The following is a 26,321-nucleotide window of genomic DNA, read 5'->3' on the forward strand; positions in this document are numbered from 1 at the left end:
GTTAATTTGATTCTAAACAACTTTCAGCTATGTTAGGTAAAAGATGACTTCTCTTCATGTTTTTTCAAATTGTTAAAGAGGGGAAAAAAAGCAATAGTCCTATTAATAGCTGTATACCAGGTACCAGCACCCTTCTGCAAAAGCCTGTTGAGCCTCTCGACATTCGCTTGCTTAGGTCTAGCCATGTGGACAAGAGCAAACACCGGGACCACAACACCTGTGGGCAGGGCAGCCCGTGGCAGGGAGGGGCCGGGACCTCTTCCTGCACAACTTCAGTGGGAGGCTATGGGAACAGTTCGCCCATTTTCCTGTCTTGGTGTGGGCAGACTTGGACTTGTTCTTCTTGTGGGAAGTGACCACGCCGCACCTGTGCCACCTCGCCATGGTCACGTGTCACTGCTGTGACTCTGTGTGGGTGTCCACCTCCCCTTCTGAGGTACTTCCACGGCACCTCCATTGGCCTTGGCGCTGCTTAGCCCAGATGACCGACCAGCAGCTCCTCAGTTCTAACCTCAACACTGACAGTAACTTCGCATTACTTGTGGAGAAACAAGATCAAGCAAGAAATGGAGACTCTTTTGGAAAAGCTCCAGCAGAGTGGCAGAGGTGAGGATTTGTAACTCATGTACAATATATATTTAAATCAGTGGATTAAATGTCAGGGGGTGGAAAGTGAAGTTGACACATTTGGAAATGAGAATACCGTAGTGGTTATGAAACAGAGGCAGCATTCAGTGAACACCTACACCGATTTCCTCGCCAGCCCTTCTTTATTCCCTGCTGTGAAGTCCACGGTCCTGGACTGTACCAGCCTGCCTTACTCACTCAAGGGCAGCCTCCTCTGCCTTTGACAGAATACTGGCTGTACTCGATTTAAACTCTGGGTATGTCCGGTTTCTAGCAGAAGATCAACTACGTATCAGTGTACTATTAGTAATCTTTAAAAAAACAGAAAGCAGAAGGTGCTAGGCGAGCTGTCTTCTGGACTGCTGTGGGGAGAGAGCAGGAATATGATAGAGTGCGGCCCCAGGAAGCCGCAGGGCCTTGGAGGCCCCCTGGGACTGTGAGAAGTCAGGGCACCAGAAGAAGATGGTAAACATTTCTTAGACATCAGCGTGACCCTCTTGGAACTCCCTCATGTCACTTGTTCTGTTGCCTTCAATGGCTTCATGCATCCCCACCGTCCAGATGCTGAAAGAAGAATGCAGAGAAACTCACTCATACCAGGTATCAGTGGCTTTGCTAATTTGTTTTTTAAAGATACTGTTTCTAAAATAGCAGCTGAAATTGGTGGAATCACTTGATTGAGTTTATGGCTGTACATAGTTACCTGCGGAGATCCACCTGTGTTCAGCCGGTGGCTCTTACTCCCAGCTTCCCTGGGTGTTTGGTGGAGGGAGCAGAGGTTCTGTGGGAGTCCCCTTGGTCTTGCCTTTCATATTAATAGCCCATATTCCATGAGGTAAGAAGCAGTGTCTGCCAGTTGTTAAGTATATCTGCTCACACTATGCACCTGGGAAATGGGAATATAATCACAGGATGGGTCCTTAGGCCCACTGAGTTCACTGTCATACAGACTTGGATGAAAACACCATTTATCATATTATCACTATATGCTTATTTTGACTTGCAGAATATAGTGGCATTTTGGGGCCTTCAAGAATGAATACCAATTTTGAGCCTGTATTTAGTACCTTTTTAAAAGCATGGCTGTCTCCTTTTTCCCATGTACCAGTCACCAAAGAAAATGGTGGTAAATACCTTTGGGAAGACTAAGAGAAAACTTTACAATATGTGTGGCAGTTATTCAGGGTCATTCCTCCACGGGAAGTAGCCTTCCTATCAATCACAGTTTGCGTCTGTGAACTCTTGGATCTATAAATACTGGCTAAGCAGCTGTGACTTCAGTTTTGGTTTCTCAATTCTGTTTGGTCACTAGACCTATTTTTTTTTTTCCTGCTATATAAAGTACTTTCTTAGTTTGGACTGTCTAACAAAACACCTGGGTAGTTTATAAACAAAAGAAAGTTATTTCTCATGGTTCCGGAGGCTGGAAATCCTAGATCAGCGTGCCAGATGATTTGGTTCTGATAAAAATCCTTTTCCAGTAGACTTCTCATTGTGTCCTCACATGGTGGGAGGAGTGAGGGAGCTTTCTTGGGCCTCTTTTATAAGGGTATTACTATCATTCATGAGGGTTTCAGCCTCATGACCTAATCACCAAAGGCCCCACATTCTAATATCCTCACATCGGGCATTAGGATTTCAACAGATGAATTTTGAAGAGACACAACATTTAGACCATAGCAAATAATATTTACTATGCTGCTCATATATTTTATATCTAAGGACTATGGTTGATTAGACACTGGTCAAAAACTAAAAGCCAAAAAACCCATGTTCTTAGCATTCAGATTATGACTTCATGCTTATATCCTATTCCAATAATTACCACTACTGTCTCACTGGAAGTTAAGCAGTGCCACTTGTTTATTAATATTCTGGGAATCTGGGCGCCTGGGTGGCTCAGTGGGTTGGGCTGCTGCCTTCGGCTCAGGTCATGATCTCAGGGTCCTGGGATCGAGTCCCACATCGGGCTCTCTGCTTGGCAGGGAGCCTGCTTCCTCTTCTCTCTCTCTGCCTGCCTCTCTGCCTACTTGTGATCTCTCTCTGTCAAATAAATAAATAAAATCTTAAAAAAAAATATTCTGGGAATCTTTTTTTTTTACTTTGAAATCAGAATGTTCAAAATCCAAACTTGTCATTTTCTTTCTGCAAACTCTGTGGTGCAGAAATATCTCTTCCTTATCAGTGTTTTTAAACAATTATGGAACAGAAACATGCAGCACCCTTCAGTATCTCAAAGCACTTGAATCGGCAGATCCTCACAATCAGTCACAGATGTTCATTGATTAAGTATGATACTGCAGAGCACCATGGATTACTAGCATCCCATTGCCATAAGCAAGGGTACCAGCTCTTTTTTCAAGATCAAGGACAAAAATAATTATCGTTAAGATTTCATTTTGAGGGCTTGCTTTCCACTACCTTCCTTGGTACTAATTTTATCTTGATCTCACTTTTCTTGTAATACTTGCCAAACATCATCAATTAGCGATTAACACACACTGTTTAGTTCATTCAGTCATCATAGCCATTGGGCCAAAGCTACAAGTTCGTTAGGTATAGAGTCTTTTTCAAGTTACCAAGTATTCGATTTTATGAAATATTTTGCTACTGTAACATGAATATAATATTTCACTGGTCTCTGGAAATAGTTTTCTTACTACCTTCCACTTGATGACTAAGCCAATTTTATATATACATATACTATATATATATATCTGTAAATTTTTATTTTATAGTAGTATCTCACTTTTGTTAGCGTAAGCTAGTCTCTATGACAGTAATTAGTAAATCACCAAATCCCCCTAACAACACACTTAGGTTTGTTTTTTGATCTCATGAAGTCTGTTGTGGCTCCAGTAGCTATCTTCCAATTAGTGACTTAATGTTTCAGCCAACATTTGCCTTGTAGATAGGCTATTTAGAAATACAGTTTCTATGTCAGGAGTAGAGGTGAGATGAATGTTCACACACTGGCTCTTATATACTTCAACATGGGCATGTCAGCCATAACCTCTGCTCAATACTCATTATTCATAATTGTCACATGCCCTGACTTAACAAGTGTTGAGAAATGTGGGGGGAGGGGGCACATGGCTGTAAGGGGAACAGTAAATTGAGAGAGACTCAAATAAACATCGATACTCTTTAATCATTTTAATATGGAGATTAGATCACTCAGGATAGTTCTTAATTGATAGAAATTTAGATTACTTCCTTTTTTTTTTTTTTTTAAAGATTTTACTTATTTATTTGGCAGCTAGAGATCACAAGTAGGCAGAGAGGCAGGCAGAGAGAGAGAGGAGAAGCAGGCTCCCCATTGAGCAGAGAACCGATGTGGGGCTCGTTCCCAGGACCCTGAGATCATGACCTGAGCCGAAGGCAGAGGCTTTAACCCACTGAGCCACCCAGGCGCCCCATAGATTACTTCCTTCTGATATTAAAAATTGCTCCTCTGAACTTTCTTGCTTAAATTTTTGTATACGTATTTATGTTTCTCCTTAAGATATATTTTTAGTAATGAAATTGCCAGAAGAAAAATGCCTTATTTTCTTACTGATACTATGTGTGGGATAGATATTCTTCATGCCGTTTCTAATGCTAGGTATTTTCAGTCTTCATATTTGCTGATCTAGAAGAGAAGAAGTGGTGTATTTTATTTTTTATACTTATTAATTACAGATGAATTTAAACAGGTTCAATTGTCATTGCTGTGCCTTTTGGATTTCCTTAAATTTCTAGTGGTGTCCTTGGCCCAGGTGTCTGTTTTTAAATGAGAATCTTTGTTAGAGTCTTCCACTTGGCTCATACAATGATCTCCTGATGCTATAGTGAAAGAATCATGCTTGTAGCCAGACCCTTTTTTTTTTTTTTTATGTGCATCTTTTATGGGCATTTGGACGCCTTGGTTCTGCAACTGATCATCATTAGAATTTTGTCTTAGTTTTACCCTTCGTATTCTTCCCAGGTGTGTGAGAAAAATTAACTATATCTCAGATTAGCCATGGTCTTAAATACTAGTATAGTTGTATGGGTTATGGGATAAAATAACCCTGTGCTCCGTAAGGTATGTAGGAATGACACGTAGGGTTTTTGTTGGTTTGTTTCTTTTGTTGTTGTTGTTAATCTTTTTTTATGTTTATAGGACATACAGCCTGTCTCTGATACTGGAAAAAACTGTATTATTTCAATTATTGATCTGTGTCTTTTGCTGACAGTATATCATTAATATTGAAGGGTCCATAGAAATCTATAAAATTATTTATCACAAATGGAAGTCTGTTCTGTTTTCATGATTTAACCTATGAAACATAAAAGTGAACATTTTTTTATTTTTTTAATTTTTTTTTTAAGATTTTATTTATTTAACAGACAGAGATCACAAGTAGGCAGAGGGGAAGGTTGAGAGAGAGGAGGAAGCAGGCTCTCCACTGAGCAGAGAGCCCAATGTGGGGCTCGATCCCAGGACCCTGGGATCATGACCTGAGCCGAAAGCAGAGTCTTTAACCCACTGAGCCACCCAGGTACCCCAAAAGTGAACATTTTTAAATAACACTGTTTTCTTTTAAAAACAAGTCCTTGTTCTCCTGTAGATAGTTTTAACATTTTTGAAATTCAGCTTTTAACTTTCCAGATTAGTTTACTAAGGTACCTCCATGATAAACCACACAGTATTGTGATGGTGGCTTTGAAGAGATGACTAATAATTTAGCAAGTATATCGTATCAGAGTTTTGGTAAAGAACTAATCTGGTCAATTTAATTCAAAATTATGAGACTTCTTGCTCACTGAGCCAATAAGTATGAGAGAATAATGGCTGATGTCTGATGCGAATCACATACATAGGTGTCTTCAGCCATCGTTCTGTTTCCAAAAGAAGCAGCTGTATCTTATTAACTCAGGGGCTGGTTCTTTCTGTGCATGCCAGTTCACTTTAATGTATGTATCTTGCTGAAGAGAAAATGTTTTTTCTTTAAGATTATATTGTGGTCTCACATGTATTTACTTCCACTATTTAAAAGCAACAAGGGATTAATTTCTTTGGCACTGCCAAAGAAGAAATGATGTGGGGTGTGATGTAGCTTCCTCTTATGTATTATACCCTGATTCGTATAAAGGTCAATCGAAATCGACAATAAATCCTTGGAGATACTGCATTTTAGCAATTCAGGTGAATAGGCACAGATTTGCTATGGCTCATTTAGATACCTCAGTTTCAGATATTAGCAACTAGATAGTATCATCCATCTGCATTTCCTCTACATTTAACAAATAATGCTCGCAATACTTTTACAAAATGTTTTTTTCTTATGGCATAGATTTACCTCCCTTATGTATTATACTTACTTTTGCCAGACCTAACTTTGATGGATTCCTTCTTATGTTTAAACACATATGGTGCTATTTTGTCACATATTTTTTTTTACCAAGTATAACAGATGACTAAATTGGACAACTTATATTTAGGGAAAGTGACATTTTCATGTTGTACACTGTAAAACACATATTGGTGGCCTGTGGGAACTTTGGATAAAACATCTTGAGAGAAATCATGTGATTCCTTTAGTCGAGAAGAGGAAGTAAAATGCGTGTGTCTGTGTGTGTGTGTGAGAGAGACAGCCAGTGAGAGACGAGATGATCTTCAAGATATTTTCAAGTACTAAAACTGTATAATTCCATTATAGTACTCTAATCTCCAATCCTTCCTAGCGTTGGACCAAGTCATCTTTCTGTGGGGCCCATTTACTAGTGATCAGTCATAGAAAAGCCTCCATTTAGAAATTGTGAGTTTTCTTAGAAACGTCCAGAACAGCCTTACTAAGATTCCCTTTATACTTCATTCTCTTTCCTATAAGAGGGGATACCATCTTAAGAGACGTATATAGGGTAAAAACTTGACAACTGGTTATACTAAGATGAGTCAAAGAGATGTGTTTGCTCAAGCTCAAATTCTTAGGCACAAGGCACATACACACAAATACACACACAAACAGAGTGAGAGAGATGTGCTTCCTACTGAAAGAATATAAACCTTTCTTCATGTGTCTGGAAATTTTACAAGAATATATGTCATCATCTTTGTTATAAAATAAATCATAACAAAATTTTTAAAGCAGAGATCTTATAGGTGGCATTTTTATAATTCAATAAATATACATAAAACATACATACATAAAAATGAAATACATGTTTCTCTTTGCTCACTTCTGAAGAGATTAGAATAGTAGGACAAATTAAAACATGAAATCTTAAGGGAAGAAATAAAGCCAAAAATTTTTAGATAGTAAAATAGGTATTTATAGCTACAGAAGTAGTTAATGAAAAGTGTATACTCAGAAACAAATAGAAAAAATTGAAAAAAATAAACTACCCATAAAAATCTTTGTACAGAGATAGGGCAAAGTGATCAGAGATGTAAGAAAAGGTTATCTCATCCATGTTAGTATGACTGAAACACGATAATGTGAAACTCGAAAGAAAAACAGCTTAGGTTAAGAAGGTAAGCAGGAAGAAATTTTGGAAAATTTAACTCAGAGCTCTTGCAGACACAAAAGTAAGATATATATTTTTTTCTTTCTGTAGGATAGCTGACTGAGTTAACCAAAGGGTGAAGACATAGACAATAAAAGATATTATGTCTCAGGATTTGAGCTGTGGGAGATAGCTGTGGAAAAATAGTGTGGGGCTTAGAGGTTCTGGCCCCACGGCAAAGCTCTACCGAAATCATAAGGCCTGTTGGGACAGACCTTTGACTGCCTTCTTCAACAGCATATGGGAGAAACGTGCAATTTCTGGCGTAATAAAGCAAAGTCTATTAAGCAAGGCATGGTATTGATATTTAATAATTGTGATAGAAAATATTAGAAACTAGGTCACTTGCATTTTCAGGCAGGTATTAAAGATTTTTCTAGAACTTCTCTTAACTGACACTGCGGGAAAGAGATGAGGGACTGACACAGAAGATGCAGTTCTTTTTAAAAAATATTTTATTTATATATTAGAGGGTTTGAGAGCTGGGAGAGATACAGAAAGAGATAGAGAGTTCTCTAGCAGACTCCCTCCTGAGCACAGAGCAGGACATGGAACTTGATCCCAGGATCCTGAGATCTTGACCTGAGCTGAAATCAAGAGTTGGACCCTTAACCGACTGAGCCACCCAGGCACCCCAGAAGATGCACTTCCTAGGACAAATCTAAGCTCTGTCAAGGGAGAGAATTAAGCAGATGTTTACTATGCTATCTCAAGAAAAATAAACCCTGAGAATAGGAAAAAAAAAAAAAAGCAATAACTATCAGAACTGGGTTTTTTGGTTTTGTTTTATTTTGTTTTGTTTTGTTTTTGACAGAGCCCCTGAGCATCATGTGGAGGGTCCAGGTCTTTGCAATAAGGCTAACTACCTCCCTTATCATGCTAGGAATCTACAGTTGCATCTTCTGTTTTGAAAATTAGTTTTCTCATTCACCATTATGTCTTTTGCTTCTCTTTTGCTCCTACTTACTGTGGGCATATCTTTGGACTCAAAGGAAAAGCTCTTTTATAGACACCCACCCAAGTACTAGGAGTATTGTTGGTTCTAGGCACTGAGGTCTCCATCCATGTCATTGCTCAGATGTAATGATACCACAACAAAATGTTAACTTTTGATGAGCAGTTACTGTCTTCCAGATGTGATCCTAAGCATTTCATGTATAACATCTGATTTAATCCTCATGTTCCAGCGTATATATTGTATATATTGTAGAATATAATATAATCCTTGTATATATTGTAGAATATAATTGCAGAATTAGAAGGTAAATTCACAAGAAGAAAGAAAGCTTGGTCTGACTGATACAAAGTCGTTTTTAGGGTCTGATGTTTTTCATTATTAAGGCAGAAAACTTATGGCAGTGATTGCTTAAGTTCATATTCCTTCCACTATTATTGAAATGGGAGAAGAAAGTATTCTACTAAATGGAACATTTTACAACAAAAAGCCAAACTATGAAAAAGATATTATAAGGATATTTAATCCTGAATGATTGAAAAGCTTGAAAAGGAGGAAAGTTATTACTCAGAAAGATGTAACATATGACTGTGCTTATAAATAAGAAAATAAGTTTTATAAATGAAGTTATTAAGATATAAGGCAAAAATAATAAATTAATAGTCACTATTTGCTGAGCATTTGCTGTACAACCTTACTCTAATATTTTTATATGTGCTATTTTACTTAACCTTCACAATATCCCTACTAGGAAGATACTTTTAAGGGCACTAAAATAAAGTAAATGTTTCATGTGTGCTGTTTCCCACTCTGAGCAGTGGGTGAAGGTAACAGAAGTTTTGGGTTGAGAGCACAGTTTTAGCCTAAATGAAGGATATAGAGAGGAGATGACACCATGACATTTAGTATCTGACTTTGCTACTTCAAAAGGCTTTTAAGGCTTTTAAAGCCAACTATCCGAGATCATGAAGAAAATGTGTAAATTACAGTTCTAGGAAAATTTCCGGGAAGGGTGAGGAATGAAGAACCAATACTTTGAAGATACAGACTCTGTCCAGTAGCAAAATACATAAACCTTATGAATATGCAATGAACTCTGCAGAATGGTCCAAAAGGTAAAACACATTATGTAATAAAGGAGGATGAAATAGATTATGGCGAAGTAACGAAACAGGTCTGTGTTAATTAGAAACTACTGTGCAACGTTTGGAGGATTTGTATTGATCTTTGTTGGAGAATCATTAATATGTATTATATGTAAATAAATTTAATAATTTGTGAGAATCAAATGAATGATGGACATGGAGAAATTTGAAATGACATTAAAGCACTAAATAGATGTGAAGTAATTTTAATCCCCCTCTTTAATGAAATCAGTTATTTGATTAGATATTGCAACAGTTTTTTATTTTTTGTCTTGTTTTGTTTTTTAACCAGTTCTACATTTTCTTTAAAAAGATCAAGAGGTGTCCAGCAGGATATGTGTGTGTAGGGTGAGGGAGAGACAGAGAATGAAATCAAGAAGGGAAAGGCTCTGGGCTCAAACTTCACTACTTGTAGAAACTTGGTTATTGCTCTCAGTGAGTCCCAGTTACCCCAGTTATAAAATGGAGAAATAAACAGAACTTATGCTTAGTAATTGTTTTGAAGATTAAAAGAGATTGTCTTTGTAACTACAGTGCCTGGTTATATCTTCATTTCTTTCCACACACCAGACATATTCTTGTATTGCATTATTCTATTTTATTTTCATAAATTTATATTCACAGATGACATATATATATATATATATATATTTTTTTTTAAATGAGACTGGTTCTGAAAAACTGAAATAGTGAAGAAAACTGTACTGAAATACAACAAAGTTTTCAGTCAAAAACATCCATTGGGTACTTTCCATAAGCAGGTTTTTACCATGTGTTGCATTCTGGCTGGGGATAAAAATACATATTGATATAGTAAATAATAGTAATATTTTATCAGTGCCATTAAATATGGGCCAGAGGAAGCACATAGAGTATTGAGAGAGAAAATACATTTTCTCTTTTCATGCTTTTAGAAATTAAGGTAAGGCCTGATATGGAAATTAATGCTTGAGTTGGCTTTGAGGAAATGTAGGATTCTTTTTTTGGGGGGGGTGGGCAGAGATATTGGTGGGTGGACAATACAATTTCAGGAAAACATTGGCATAGAAGAGATGTAGAAAATGTGGAATGTTTTTAAGGAATGGCATTAATTTGGTAGAATAATTAGTATCTTTAGTATCTTGTTAACTCTCATGTCTTTGTTCCTCCTCATAATCAAACTTCTATCTATTTATCTATCTATATTTATTTTTAGGTGGGGGGAGGAAGGCGGGCAGATGGAGACGGAGAAAGAGAATCTAAAGCAGGTTCTATGCCGCACAGAGCCCAGTGTGGGGCTTGATCTCACAATCCTGAGATGGACCTGAGCTGAAATCAAGAGTCAGACTGTTTTTTTTTTCTTTTAAACATTTATTTATTTGAGAGAGAGAGAGAGTATGAGAGGTGGGGGTAGGGACTGAGGGAGAGGGAGAAACAGAATCTCAAGCATACTTCCCACTGAGCAGGGAGCTGGACTCGAGTCTTGATCTCACAAACCTGAGATCATGGCCTGCGCCGAAATCAAGGTTGGGCACTTAACAGACTGAGTTACCTAGGCACCCAATCTTCTCTCTTTTAATTTATCCTCCAGAAAATTTATATACACAGCTCAGAAAGCTATTTTACCCATCATCTCTCAGATCGCTTTTGCCGTACTTCCAGGAAATCCTTTTTTTTTTTTTTTTAAATAAAACATTGTAAATATAGTGAAGAGACTGTTCCTCTTTCATATTCCTTCTCTTCCTCTCCAGGAGTAATTGCTATTCGGACTTTGGGATTTGTCCTTCCTAGTCTGTATTTTTAAACACTTATCACATATATGTACATTCATAAATAATACATAATATCGTCTAGCATTACCCTTTTCGAACAATGTTTGGTACCATGTGTTTCTTTTGCCTGTGGTGCCACATGCCACACCTTTCCAGCACACTATCAATGCCTTGTCACCTGAACAGATCCCTTGGTCCTCCAGCTGTCAGTGCAAACACACCACATAGGTCTTGCACTCTTCCAGGGGCTTTACTTAGCCAGCTGACAAGGAAACCTTTGTAGTAATCCTGTGAGAGCTTCTTCAGAGTTTCAGTTTCCTTAACTCCATATCCTATTAAATTATATAGCCTTTTTGTAATAATTCCCATTGGACATTTATTTAAATCACTTTGCCAAATATTTAATTGATGATTTGGTCTTGATTCTACCTACCTTCGTCAGACACCAGACCAAACTCATATTCTGGTTCACTAGGAAGAGACATTTCATGCCATCTTTTGCTGCTCATTATTTGTAATTAAATATTCACAGCTGAAAGCAATTTATTTTAATAGTGAATAATCCCTTCTGAGGAATATTTTCAGGATATCCTAGGGGAAAGAAGAATAGGAAGTTACCACTTAAGAGTGCTGAAAGGCCTTCTTGTAAAGTTTTGAAACTATTTCCCCTGGCTGATACTGCCATAGGGGCTGAATTTCCCATGACTGGCATTTTCCTTATAGATCCTTCCAAGAATCTATGTATGTTTCTACCTGGCTAAAGCATGATGCTTTCTGGAAAATGAAGTATACTGGGTACCATTTTAACAGGGAGATTTATAAGGTTAAATAAACTTTGTATAGGTTTTTTACTGAAAAATGAGAACCACCTATTGGCTAAATTTTAGCAGAAAAATACATATTAAGCAAATTTGAGACCTGACAAACATATTTGAAAAGCTGTTAATTTTCATTGTTTTTGGAAAAAATTCACTTAGTACTTGACCATGTTAGGGATAATATCTGTACCTGTTATGCAATCCATATGTTAATTTGAATTCTATTAAAATGGAAAAATCACAACCATAAAAGAATTGCTCATGTAAAATAACATCTTTACACTGTACATGTTTGTGTATCACACACATAATACACACATACACATGTATATATGATTGAAAGGTAATTAAACATGAGTTTTATATTTGCAAACTCAGATTATTCTTTTGAAGTCCATAATTTCAGAAATCTTTTGTGTAAAAAAATTTCATATTGAGTTATGAAACACATTTCAAAAAGGGTTCTGATTTTGTCACTGTGCTACCAATGAATTTTTGTTTCTCTGTCCTGAAAATGCAGTGATGAGAATTGGCAGGTAAAGTCTGAGTGCTAAGAGAAGGAACACATCACATGTGTTCTTTTCCCCCCCATTTTCTTTTCAGTGTTCCAAAATTCATTTTATGTACCACACCCAGTGCTCCATACAGTCTGTGCCCTCCATAATACCCACCACCAGGCTCACCTAACCCCTCCACCCACCTCGTCCTCCAAAACCCTCAATTTGTTTCTCGGAGTCCACAGTCTCTCATGGTTTGTCTCCCCCTCCGATTTCCCCCATCTCACTTCTCTTCTCCATCTCCCAGTGTCCTCTGTGTTATTCCTTATGCTCCACAAGTAAGTGAAACCATATGATAATTGGCTTTTTTTGCTTGTCCCATCCATGTTGATATAAATGTTGGGTATTCATCCTTTCTGATGGAGGTGTAATACTCCATTGTATATATGGACCATGTTGTCTTTATGCATTCGTCCATTGAAGGGTGTCTTGGTTCTTTCCACTTTGGCTACTATGGCCATTGCTGCTATGAACATTGGGGTACAGATGGCCCTTCTTTTCACTACATCTGTATCTTTGGGGTAAATACCCAGTAATGTAATTGCAGGGTCATAGGGAAGCTCTATTTTTAATTTCTTAAGGACTCGCCACACTGTTTTCCAAGTGGCTACACCAACTCACATTCCCACCAACAGTGTAAGAGGGTTCCTCTTTCTCTACATCCTCTCCAACACATGTTGTTTACTGTCTTGTTAATTTTGGCCATTCTAACTGGTGTAAGGTGGTATCTCAATGTGGTTTTGATTTGAATCTCCCTGATGGCTAATGATGATGAACACTTTTTCATGTGTCTGTTAGCCATTTGTATGTCTTCTTTGGAGAAGCATCTGTTTATATCTTCTGCCCATTTTTTAATGTGATTGTCTTTTTTTTGGGTGTTGAGTTTGAGGAGATCTTTATAGATCTTCGGTATCAGCCCTTTGTCTGTAGTGTCATTTGTGAATATCTTCTCCCATCCCATGTGTTGCCTCTTTGTTTTGTTGGCTATTTCCTTTGCTGTGTGGAAGCTTTTGATCTTGATGAAGTCCCAAAAGTTCTTTTTTGAATTCGTTTCCTTTGTCTTTGGAGACATATCTTGAAAGAAGTTGCTTTGGCCAATGTAGAAGAGGTTACTGCCTATGTTCTCTTCTAGGATTTTGATAGATTTCTGCCTCATGTTGAGGTCTTTAATCAATTTTGAATTTATCTTTGTGTATGGTGTAAGAGAATAGTCAAGTTTCATTCTTCTGCACATAGCTGTTCCAGTTTTCCCAGCAGCATTTATTGAAGAGACTGTCTTTTTTCCACTGTATATATATTCTTGCTTTGTTGAAGATTATTTGACTATAGAGTTGAGGGTCCATATCTGGGCTCTCTACTCTGTTCCATTGGTCTTTGTATCTGTTTTTGTGCCAGTACCATGCTGTGTTGGTGATCACAGCTGTGTAGTAAAGCTTGAAATCAGGCAATGTGATGCCCGCAGTTTTTTGGTTTTTTTTCAACATTTCCTTAACAATTCATGGTCTCTTGTAGTTCCATACAAATTTTAGGATTGTTTTTTGTAGCTCTTTGAAAAATGCCAATGGAATTTTGATCGGGATGGCATTGAAAGTATAGATTGCTCTGGGCAGTATAGACATTTTAACAATGTTTATTTTTCCAATCCATGAGCATGGAATGCTCTTCCATCTTTTTGTATCTTCTTCAGTTTCTTTCATGAGTGTTTGGTAGTTCCTCGAGTATAGATCCTTTAGCTCTTTGGTTAAATTTATTCCCAGGTATCTTGTGGTTGTTGGTGCTATAGTAAATGGAATCAATAATCTCTCTCTCTTTTTTTTTTAATTTTATTTATTTATTTGACAGAGATCACAAACAGGCAGAGAGGCAGGCAGAGAGAGAGAGAGAGAGAAAGAGAGAGAGAGAAGCAGGCTCCCTGCTGAGCAGAGAGCCTGATGCGGGACTCCATCCCCGGACCCTGAGATCATGACCTGAGCCGAAGGCAGCAGCTTAACCCACTGAGCCACCCAGGTGCCCCTCTAATTTCTCTTTCTATATTTTCATTGTTAGTGTAAAAGAAAAGAACTGATTTCTGTACATTGATTTTGTATCCTGCCACATTACTGAATTGCTGTATGAGTTCTAGTAGTTTAGGGGTGGAGTCTTTTGGGTTTTCCATATAAAGTATCATGTACTCAGCAAAGAGAGTTTGACTTCTTCATTGCCAATTTGAATATATTTTATTTCTTTTTGTTGGCTAACTGCTGTTGCTAGGATTCTAATACTATGTTGAACAAGAGTGGTGAGAGTGGGCACCTGGTCATGTTCCTGATCTCAGAGGGAAAGCTTCAGTTTTTCCCCATTGAGGATGATATTTGCTGTGGGTTTTTCATAGATAGATTTTATAAAGTTGAGGAATGTTCCCTCTATCCCTATTCTTTGAATTGTTTTAGTCAGGAACAGATGCTGTATCTTGTCAAATGCTTTTTTCTGCATCAATTGCGAGTGCTATGTGGTTCTTCTCTCTTATTGATTTGTTCTATCACATTGATTGATTCGCGAATGTTGAACCACCCTTGCATCCCATAGATAAATCCCACCTGGTCATGGTGGATAATGTCGTTCATGTACTGTTGGATCCTATTAGCTAGGATCTTGTTGAGAATCTTAGCATCCATATTCATTAGGGGTGTTGGTCTGAAATTCTCCTTTTTGATGGGGTCTTTGCTCATTTTGGGGGTCAGGATAATGCTGGCTTCATGAAGAGTCTGGAAGTTTTCCTTCTGTTTCTATGTTTTTGAAACAGCTTCAGGAGAATAGGTATTATTTCTTCTTTGACTGGTAGAATTTTGCAGAGAATCTGTCAGGCCCTGAGCTCTTGTTTTTTGGGAGGTTTTTGATCATTGCTTCAATCTCATTACTAGATATTGGTCTTTCTCATGTTGTCAGTTTTTTCCTGATTCAGTTTTGGAAGTTTATAGGTTTCTAGTAATGCATATATTTCATCTAGGTTGCTTAACTTACTGGCATATAGTTGTTGATAATAATTTCTGATGATTGTTTCTATTTCCTTGGTGTTAGTCATTATCTCTCCCTTTTCATTCATAATTTTATTAATTTGGGTACTTTCTCTTTTCTTTTGGATTAGTTTGGCCAATGGTTTATCAATCTTATTGATTCTTTCAAAAAATACCAGCTTCTAGTTTCGTTGCTGTGTCTCTAGTTTCTATCTCATTTATCTCTGCTCTAATATTGATTATTCTCTTCTTGAATGTGGGGTTGGCTTAATTTGTTGTTGATTCTCCAGTTCCTTGAGGTGTAAAGAGAGCTGGTATATTCTGGATATTTCAGTTTTTTTGAGGGGGTCTTGGATGGCTATGTCTTTCCCCCCTAGGACCACCTTTGCCATATCCCATAGGGTTTGGACCAAAGTGTCTTCATTCTCATTGGTTTCCATGAATTGTTTGAGTTCTTGTTTGATTTCCTGGTTGATCCACACATTCTTAAGCATGGTGGTCTTTAGCTTCCAAGTGTTTGAATTCCTTCCAAACTTTTTTCTTGTGGTTGAGTTTCAGTTTCAAAGCATTGTGGTCTGAGAATATGAGGGAATAATCTGTCTTTTGGTATCTGTTGAGCCCTGATTATTTGTGACCCAGTATATGGTCTGGTCTGGAGAAAGTTCCACATGTGCTCGAGAAGAATGAGTATTCTGTTATTTTAGGGTGGAATGTCTGTATATATCTATGAGTTCCGTCTGGTCCAATGTGTCATTCAATGGTCTTGTTTCTTTATTGATTTTTCTGCTTGGATGATCTGTCTATTACAGAGAGTGGCATGTTAAGATTCCCTGCTATTAATGTATTCATACCAATATGACTCTTTATCTTGATTAATAGTTGTCTAATGTAGTTGGCTGCTCCCATATCGGGGGCATAAATATTTACAATTGTTATATTTTCTTGGTGGATAGACCCTTTAAGAATGAGGTAGTGTCCTTTTATATCTCTGACTACAGTCTTTCATTTAAAATCTAACTTATCTGATATGAGAATCGCTACCCCAGCTTTATTTTGAAGCTCATTAGTATGAAAAATGCTTATCCATCCCTTCTCTTTCAGTCTGGATGTATCCTTAGGTTCAAAATAGGTCTCTTGTAGACAACGTATGGACAGGTCCTGTCGTTTTATCCAATCTGCAGCCCTGTCCCATTGTATGAGTGTTTAGGCCATTCACGTTGAGAGTGATTATTGAAAGATGTTTTTATTGACATCATGTTGCCTGTGAAGTCCTTGTTTCTATAGATTATCTCTGTAAATTTCTGTTCTATGAAACTTTTCAGTTCTTTTTTCTTTTATAGAACCCACCTTAATATTTCTTGTAGTCCTGGCTTGGTGTTCACATACTCTTTTAAACCTTGCCTGTCTTGGAAGCTTTTTATCTCTCCATCCATTTTGAATGTCAGTCTTGCTGGATAAATTATTCTTGGCTGCATGTTCTTTTCATTTAGTGCCCTGCATATATCATGCCAGCCCTTTTTGTCTTGCCAGGCTTCTGTGGGCAGATCTGATGTTATTCTGATGGACCTCCCTCTTTACTTAAGGAATCTCTTCCCCCTAGCTGCTCTCAAGAGCTCCTGTCTAAAATTATGATTCATCAGTTTCACAATCGGGGGTCTTGAGGTCTTTCTAGATCCTATGATCTTAGGGGGTGATCTTTCTGCTTCTAGGACACAAATGCTGGTTCCATTCACCAGACTGGGAAAATCTTCATGGAGAATTTGTTCAAATATATCTTGTAGTCTTCTTTCTTTCTCCTCCCCCTCAGGGATCCCAATAATTCTGATGTTGGAATGTTTCATGGCATCATTTATTTCCCTAATTGTTTTCATGGATTCTAAGTTGTTTGTTCCAGGCCTCATCTTGATCCTTCTCTGTCAGTTTGTCCTCTAGATCACTAATTCTGTTTTCTGCCTCGATCACTCTAGCTGTTAGAGAATTTAGATTAGATTGGATCTCATTGATAGCATTTTTAACTTCTTCCCGGGCAACTTTCACTTCTGTCCTTATAGATTCCATGTTGTCATTAATGGTTTTCTCCAACCTAGCATTGCCTGAGTAATTGTTACCCTGAATTCCCTTTCTGATATACTGTTTATTTCCATATCCAATAGCTCTGATGGAGAAGGCACAGTCTCTGAATTTTTCCTCTGTTGGCTGTTCCTCCTGCTAGTCATTTTGGTGAGAGGTGGTTGAAGGGATGTGTAGCTGAATGTATCAACTGTGATCCAGGCAAGGTGCACCCTGGAACACTTCTGAGCAATCGGAAGTCACCACCAAAAAGAAAGAAAAAAGAAAAGAAGAGAGAGAGAAAGAGAGACAGAAAAAAAAAAAAAAAAAAGAAAGAAAAAAAGAAAGAAGACGAAGCCAGGATGGGCCACAGAGGTAAGATTTTAAACAAACAAATAAAAACAGACAAACAAAAAGACTGACAAAAGTAAATGACAAGGAAAAAAAAAAGGAACCTAGCCAAAAAGAACCCCAAGGATAAGATTTACATACTACCAGAACAAAAACAAATACACAGAAACACTGACAGAAGAAAAAGGTGGGAGGGTGGTTATAAATCCTCAGTGTGGGCGAGGAAGGTTATTTTGATTCTTCCTGGGTATATCTTGATATCTTTGTTGAAGGACTCAACTTCCCAGATATAAAGGGAGATTAAAACTGGTATATATAGGGGTAGTATTGATTAGGGAAAGAGGATTACCTTGAAGCTTATATCTATATGTGTATTAAAAAAATAGAAAAGAAAAACACAGGTATCTGTATGAAAAAAGTTCAAGTTAAATGTTATTATGCAATATGTTGTATTGAACCTCTCGTTGTGGTGTTACATAGGTTGAAAAAATTAAACAGAACAAGGATAGTGAGAACTAATTAAAAATAAAAATAAAAGTTGTATCTATGAAATATACAGGTTTTAGGGCATTGCTGGGAGCTTAATATATTGTTTCCCCCAATATTGGGGTTTTACGGGGACTCTGTGGTTGTTGTCCTCTCATTCTTTTGGCTGGCTTTCTGGGCTTGGGGCCTGCCAGGTTGTTTTTCAGGAAGCCTAGCTTGGGTTGAGTCCTTCTGCCCCCTGTCAAGGGGCTCTGGAAACCGGTTTTTCAGGCTTTGTTCTCTGAAGTTTTTTTTTTTTTCTTTTTCTTTCTTTCCTTTTTTTTTTTTTTTTTTTTTTTCCCTTTGGTGGCTTTTTGAGGCATTTTGGAGGTTTAGAGGAAAGCGAACTATACCAAGACCTCTGTTTCAGAGAGAAGCCTCAGTCTGCTCCCCTATGTGTGGTCCAGAACACAGACTCCCTCTCTGCAAACTCCGCTGAGCCGTGCAACCTGCTGCAGGCAGAGCACATCCCCAGCCACCATCTCAGGGGGCGCCTGGAGCTCCTGCTTATCTCTGCACCCCCGTGCCTAAACCGTGAACAATGTTGGTCCAAGCTGCTGTTCCTGGTGTCTGTCTCTTCTGGGACTGCAGACCTCAGGTTGCCAACTCTTGTGATCTCGCTGAGGCTGGGAGAGTCCCAACCCTCTGCCTGTCCTAGAGACTGCACGCTAGGATGGAAAGACCAGGATGGAGCTGTCTCAGGGTCAGCAAGGAATGGGTCACATCCCGGTAGTGTAGTGAGTAAAGGTTCTAGGGAACACAGGCTGGCACTGTCATCAGATTGCCTCATGTGAGGGCTGGAGTGAGCCCAGCCCAGCCGTGATGCAAGCCGGAAAACCTGGGGCTCAGCTGTACTCTCTGTAGCACAGGGGGTTGCTGGCGGTGGCTATCCTGGGTCCAAGGGCTTAGGCCCATGCCCTTGACCACTTGGTTCCACCAGTTTCCCCTTAAGATCTTTTGCTCTTTTTGAGTGCTTTTTTTTTTTTTTTTTTTTTTTAAAGATTTTTATTTATTTATTTGACAGAGAGAAATCACAAGTAGGCAGAGAGGCAGGCAGAGAGAGAGAGAGGGAAGCAGGCTCCCTGCTGAGCAGAGAGCCCGACGCGGAACTCGATCCCAGGACCCTGAGATCATGACCTGAGCCGAAGGCAGCGGCTTAACCCACTGAGCCACCCAGGCGCCCTTCTTTTTGAGTGCTTTTAACCAGACTCCAAGATAATGCTGGTCCCCAATCACAGGGCACTTTCATATTGGGGTATTACTTTCCAGTGGGTCGCTCTGGTGGCTCTCTCCCCCTTTTGTTTATCTTCCGATATCAGTCCGATCATTCCCGGTATGATTTACTTCTCCACTGGTGACTTCTGCCCCCGTAGAGATCCAGAAGTGTGTAATCCCACATCTCCGGCTGATTTCATGGGTGTTCAGAGTGTTCTGGTAGATAATTAGCTCATTTTAGGGGACCAGTTGAAACAGGGGCTCCTACTTCACCATCTTGCCCCTCTTCTCCACATGTATTCTTAATTGCTGTTTGCTTTGGTAGGTATTTTGGCTGGTGAGACAAGAAAGGTCAAGTATGAATACAATGGATATTCTGGGATCTAGGCCTTCAGTAATATTCTTTAGCTTTGGGGATCTTGTAAAGACACTTTTTGCAATAGACCTGTGGCCTTTTTAGTAGATTGCTATTTCATATATTCATTACTAATACAATATGTTAACTGATACCTTTGGGCAACAAAATATCTTTTTCACTCACATATCTCTTCTTCTGTCTAAAGGAACAAAAATTATGTACAAGGTTATCAAAATTTCAGTATTATTTCTTATTAGCTAGGGGGTGTGCTCTCAGTTTCTCTGAGTATCACTCATGGGGCCTAAATTGGAAGAGTAAAGTTTATGTTTTGGTATGTAAGCTTTTTCACTGAAATTAGGAGGGGAAAAAAAAATAGTGGGAGATTTCACAAGTGCGAAGATTTGCAGACATTTTAAATTATGGTTGATTAATAACACATGGAAAGCACAATAATGAACAGAATATTCTCTTATAACTCACTGGAGTCATGAGTTTGTATGGGTGGTATTGTAACATTTCATAATTTTTAAAAATATTGCCATTATTTCTCAAGTTATATTTGATATTAGTTTAAGCATCAACTGTGGTAAATACAGCACAGTGATAGATATGTTAGTTATATGGCTTTTTTTTTTTTCTTAAAGATTTACTTACTTATTTTTAGAGAGAAAGCATGAGCAGGAGAGGCAGATAGAGAAAGAATCCCAAGAAGACTCCATGCTGAACGTGGAGCCCTACTTGGGGCTTGATCTCAGGACCCTGAGTTCACGACCTAAGCTAAAACCATGAGTCAAACAGTTAACCAACTGAACCACCCAGGTACCCCATGTTATATGGTCTTCTTAAAATTTACATTAACTTTAGGTTTACATTGAAATAAAACTGGAGGACAGACACTCCGGTGTTTCACAATTTGTGCTCTTGGCACCCTTAGGACAATTCATTGCTTATTAACCAGCAGCTACACAGTCGACTTATGACTGTTCACTAATGAAGAAAAGTTATTTTGCTGCAACTGATTTTTATTGAAGAAAAGCCTAGGGGTCATATCTACAGTGGGTTAAAACTGACTGAGATTAATTTAAATTCATTCAGCAGTCCAGCTGAGACAACTCTGGTAAGGTGGTAGTCATAATTTATCTGTCTGAAAATATTCTGACCTTATTTGCTTACCAAGCTATGAATGAATGATTTTTAAATGGCTCAGCATTCAGGATGAGTGTTGGCAAGTAAAAATCCCATAACCCAAGAGGAATAATGTGACAGCAGAAGTTTAAAGCCTAAGTCCACAGCAGGGACTCTCAACATGAAATTGCCTCTTTCAAAGCATTCATGTTTAAATCTCTTCTCTAACCTCTCGTCCTTCCTCCCTTTTTCCTTCCTCCCCTCCCTCTCCCTCCCTTCTTCCCTCTCTCCTTCTCTCTTTCTAGAACTTAGTGTCTATCCTAGAAATGATTTGTATTTGTAAACAATATGCAAGAATGATTTCTATTTTAAAGGAATCTGCATTTCTAGAATAAGCAGAACAAGAGAACTAGCTCTGGACAACATATGAAAAAAACTTGCGTTTTATTTTGTCATTTAGTAAGTTAGTTTTGTTTCTTTTTTTTTTTTTTTTTTTTGTACATTAAATCTCATGGCCATCTGGAAACAAAATTGTAGAATAGATGGAATTTGCTTTTCTTCTCCCTGCCTGATAGCACCTCTCTTCCAGTTTCTGTGTTTTCTTCCCTGAGCAGAGACACTTTCCTGCTTTTCCTTATTTTGGTATTTCAAATAAAGCTTTTGTATATGGAACATGTTAACTTTGTTAACTCCCATACATAATGAACCTTGGTTCAGAAAGGTCAGGTGACATAAACAATGCCAGTCAGTAAGTGGCCATGGCAGAACCAAAACCCAGGTTTTCTGTCTTCTGACACATATGTCAGCATTCGTTTTTTGTTGTTTCTTTCTTTTTTTTAAAATTTAAATTCCATTAGCCAACATATAGTACATCATTAGTTTCAGCTGTAGTGTTCAATAATTTATCAGTTGCATATTTCTGCATTCTTTCCATGGCCTTACTTCAGAAAGGTATTGGTTAGTTAAATCTTATGTGGTATTTATGTATGATAAAAATGTCCTTCAGTTTTTATCCTAGGATACATTGTATTGGGGACAATTTCTAAATCCGATGAGAAGAACATCAAGTGGTAGAATTTCAGTCACTAGCAGGAGTGTATTAGCTGTGAAAATACTGTAAGAAAGGTCTTTTTGGTATCTGCTCACCAGATAAGCTCTGACTTCACCTGTATATTAAGCTGAGCCTTGCAAATATGATAATTTACTTATACCACTTTTTGATAGAAAATTCAAATGCTGGCAGTAGACATAAACAAGGAAATTATAGACACATGGCACAATTATTTAGAACACAGGCTTTGATATGAAACAGGGGGATGAAGTACTGACAGTATCTTACTACCTTCATGACCAAGGTTTGGTTAATTAACCTTGCACAATCTTATTTGCCTTAGTGGAAAATGGGAATGATTGGTTCTAATACTCAGCTTTTATGTATATGACTGTATTGATTGCCCACTCTTCAATTTTTTGAGTCATAATGACTCTTAAAAAGTTATACCACTTTTCAGATGACTGCTTTGTTTTAGTCTAGTACTTTTTCAACCTACAACTTAATAAATTATCTACTTTAAACATATTGACACTTAAGTTTCAGGCAGAAACATATTGACTAATTTTTTCAAAACATTGTCTTTTGGTTCTACAAAACGATTTCCAGTCACCATGTTAGCATGTTTCTGTGCTTTGAAGTGAGAGGTATAAAGAGGTAGATGCTTCTTTGACACTTCAGTCTGTTGTGAGCACACACTAGTTTCATTTATTTTGAAGTGCTCTCAGATTTTGTCTTTATTTTGTGCTTCAAGTTTGTTTTTTTTTTTTTTTTTTTCCCCTGTGCTATAACTCTTTTCAAGTGCAATTGGAGTTTGAGTGTGGAATAACCATGTACCTCCCAAAAGGCTTACCTGTCTGAAAGTCAATCACATGGCTCTTTCCTTTCGTATTATTTCCTTTCCTGATGTGATGTCTTTGTGCCCTTTTCCACCTACCTCCGCCTGCTATTCAGTAATTTTTTTTCCTCCTTTGTTCAATATAATAAGTTATCATAGTATTGCATGTTCTTTTAGCTGTTCCAGTTTTTCTCTTTGAACATTGTTTGGGTGTTTTCGTTGGGATGAAATGCACCATATTTTTTTTTTTCCATTAAGATTAATGGAACTATTTTTATTTTATTATTTAACATCTTTGCAACTAACAGCATGGTTTTTATAAACACATTAAAATCATTTCGTGAAGGATATCAGTTGGTAAATAATGAATGCTTGGAGTCCTCTAAATGTCCCCAATACTATCCTGGCTATATGAGTCTTCCCCAGAATATTCTCCCCAGATCTTCCCCAACATTAGACTGGACTCAGAAAAAATCCTTCAGAATTTTACTCCATCATTCATGCTGGTTTACATTCTGAATGGTCTACATTCTTGCTACTTATTGCTTTTATTTAATATTGTGAAAATTCCTTTAGGTGATGATAATAATGGGACCCATCACAAAAGGTTGTTTTAGGAATGAAATTCTGTAATGCAAGGAAAGAACTAATATAATGTTTAATACCCAGTAAATATTCCATGACTGTTAGTTGTAGTTATTACATTATTATGATAAAAATAATTTTAAAAAATCTGTGTATTTGTTATAAGTAAACACTTCAAATATATCAGTTTTATAAATATGTTGTGGTAAGTATAAGCTTCTATATTTAGTGTCTTCAGCTATATTTTATCAGTGAGGAATAATATATTTCATTTTGAATTGGATATCCAATGGATTGTATAAAATCCAAAATAAATGACACATAATTAAAATTAGAAATCCTTGCAATTGGTTTATTTATTTTAAAGATTTTATTTATTTATTTGAGAGAGAGAGAGACCATGAGAGGGGAGAGGTCAGAGGGAAAAGCAGACTCCCATCCCAGCAGGGAGCCTGATGTGAGACTTGATCCTGGGACTCCAGGATCATGACCTGAGCTGAAGGCAGTTGCTTAACCATTTGAGCCACCAAGGTGCCCCTGCAATAGGTTTATTAAAGAACCTAGGTCAAATATTAATGCGGAAAAATCCTCTGTATAAATATGTATATATGTAATCAAACATCCTTCATTATAATCAATGCAAGATTATAAGTTTGTTGATACCATTTTCATGGAATCAGTATATGACTCAAACTTAGGTACATACTGGTTATCATGGCTGATTTAATTTATATGATGCTTGCATTATTTGTGTCTTTTCACACAAAACATGTGAATATTTTTCTTTTAGTCTTCTGAGAGTTAATTGGCCATCCTGAACTATGAGAAAAGCAAAACCAACCAATTCTCCCTCTTTTTAAGTTACATTTTTAACTTTCATCATTTATTGCTGAGTATTTACTGAGTATTCACTGAACAAAGAGTACCTATCAACCTTTGTAGACTACAAGGGAGGGTAGGCATAGTTTTGAGCATCTTGTGTGTGCTGCCTCTGAAGGCAGGCTCTCTGGATCCGATAGGACACTGGGTTGGTTGCATCAGTTAAGTGACCCCTGAAGAAGTTACTCATGCTCTCTGTCAGTTTTATTATCTGTATAAGATAGAATAAAAATAATATATACCTTATAGTGTTGTAGTGAATACTTAGTTAACACATTCAAAACTTTTAGGATAGCACCTGGCAAAGAGCACATATTCTATTAAAGTCCATTATTTTTAAAAATAACAGTTTTCATGTTATAGCCCATTGAGAAGAATTAAGTGATGTCAGTTTGGACATTGAAGAATATACTGAATATGTGTTTCTGATGCTGATGTTTTTATTTTCATAAAAGTAAATGCTCTGTTAATTTTAAAAAAAGGACCAACATATGTTGTTTAGTGTTAACTAGTATTATTTTATTGTTGAATGTAAAATAAACAAGAAACTCCTTATTTAGGATTATTCTGGGCATGAAAATGAAAATCATTAAGATGGGATAGGGAATTATTAAAGATAGGACATATACCATAAATTTTAGTTTGATTTTAAACTCATTAACTGAGTTTTAGAAATGGAGAGAAAGTGCAAATTTCTGAAATGTAAAATATTTCTGTGCAATGCATCTCTTCTAATGGCTGTAACAGATGCAATTACATGTGACCTCTCAAAGAGCAGGAAATCAAATTAGGGTTGTACTTAAAAAATAGGGTTTTTGAGTATTGAGAAAGAACGAGCTCCAGTGTAACAGAAAGGGATACAAGATAGAAGAAGAGCTGCAAGTTCTGCTGAAGAGTGGGATATGGAAGGAACAAGAAAAAGATGTGACAAGTCATGTGGAGGATGCCAGAAAAAATGAAAAGCATCATAAGAAGGGTAGATGAGGAAGGATTCATAAGAACGAGACCAAGAAGAAATGAGAAAGAGGGTAAGGTTGGAAGGAGAGTTTGCAGAACCTATGGGAATAGAAGTTTTATAGCATAAGACATTAATAAATCCTCAGGCATAAATGAGTATTTTCTGAAAAAAAAAAAGATAAAAAAAATCAAGGAAGAAAACAGGGAAAACTATAAGGAAACAAAGAAATGATAGAGCTATGACATTATTGACATCTAACTGTTAAATGTCTGTCAAGTGTCTACCAAAAGCTTAGGTTCTGTTAATATTTCGATAAATTCTTTACTTTGCCTTTAAGAATTCTGACATTTATTAGCATTGTCCACCAATTGTCTATTTTGAAAAACATTGTTCCTAGGTTAATCTATTGTTTATTTGTTCAAACACAACACTAATAAACAAGCAATTGCTCTATTATTCTAAATAAATATGTTAATCACTTTTAAGGTCATCTTTTCAGAGTATTACTAGGAGTGATTACAAGATTTAAGAATGAAAAGAAATGAAGCCAAGAATATGGAAATGAAATTTACATTAATTGCCTTGCAATGACAAGGATGAATGGTCTTACTTTTAAATCAGGAATCACTCCTGAAGTTGCAATCCACCATTGACACTTACTGTCATGGTACTTCTAAGATGACATTTGAAAAGATCACTCTTATAATGTGTATTCTTTAATGTACACACTATATTAACTCAACCTTCCAAAATAAGCACACTTGAAATGATATGCTTACAATGATATGTATTTGCATTTATTTTGTTGTCTGTGTATTATTTGAGGCTATAAGAATACAAAGACAATGAGACTAAGTTACTAATCCCGATAACCTTCTGGTTTAATAAAACAGATATCTAAAACAACTTTAGCAAAATATACGTATGTGTTATCACAGTTTGGTGAATGTGAGGCAAGGAGAGATGAAAATAAGGAATTAAGAAAGTCTCCCTGCAATGGGTGTTTTTTT

The 26,321-nt window shown here is 37.2% G+C and overlaps 1 pseudogene; it reads left to right on the plus strand.

The window, feature by feature from the left end:
- Nucleotides 1–481: 481 nt before the first annotated feature.
- Nucleotides 482–26,321, plus strand: part of LOC131830203 (V-type proton ATPase subunit E 1-like) — a 148,881-nt pseudogene continuing 123,041 nt past the window's right edge.

This window comes from Mustela lutreola, chromosome 4 (genome assembly GCF_030435805.1).
Source record: "Mustela lutreola isolate mMusLut2 chromosome 4, mMusLut2.pri, whole genome shotgun sequence".
Lineage (NCBI taxonomy): Eukaryota > Metazoa > Chordata > Mammalia > Carnivora > Mustelidae > Mustela > Mustela lutreola.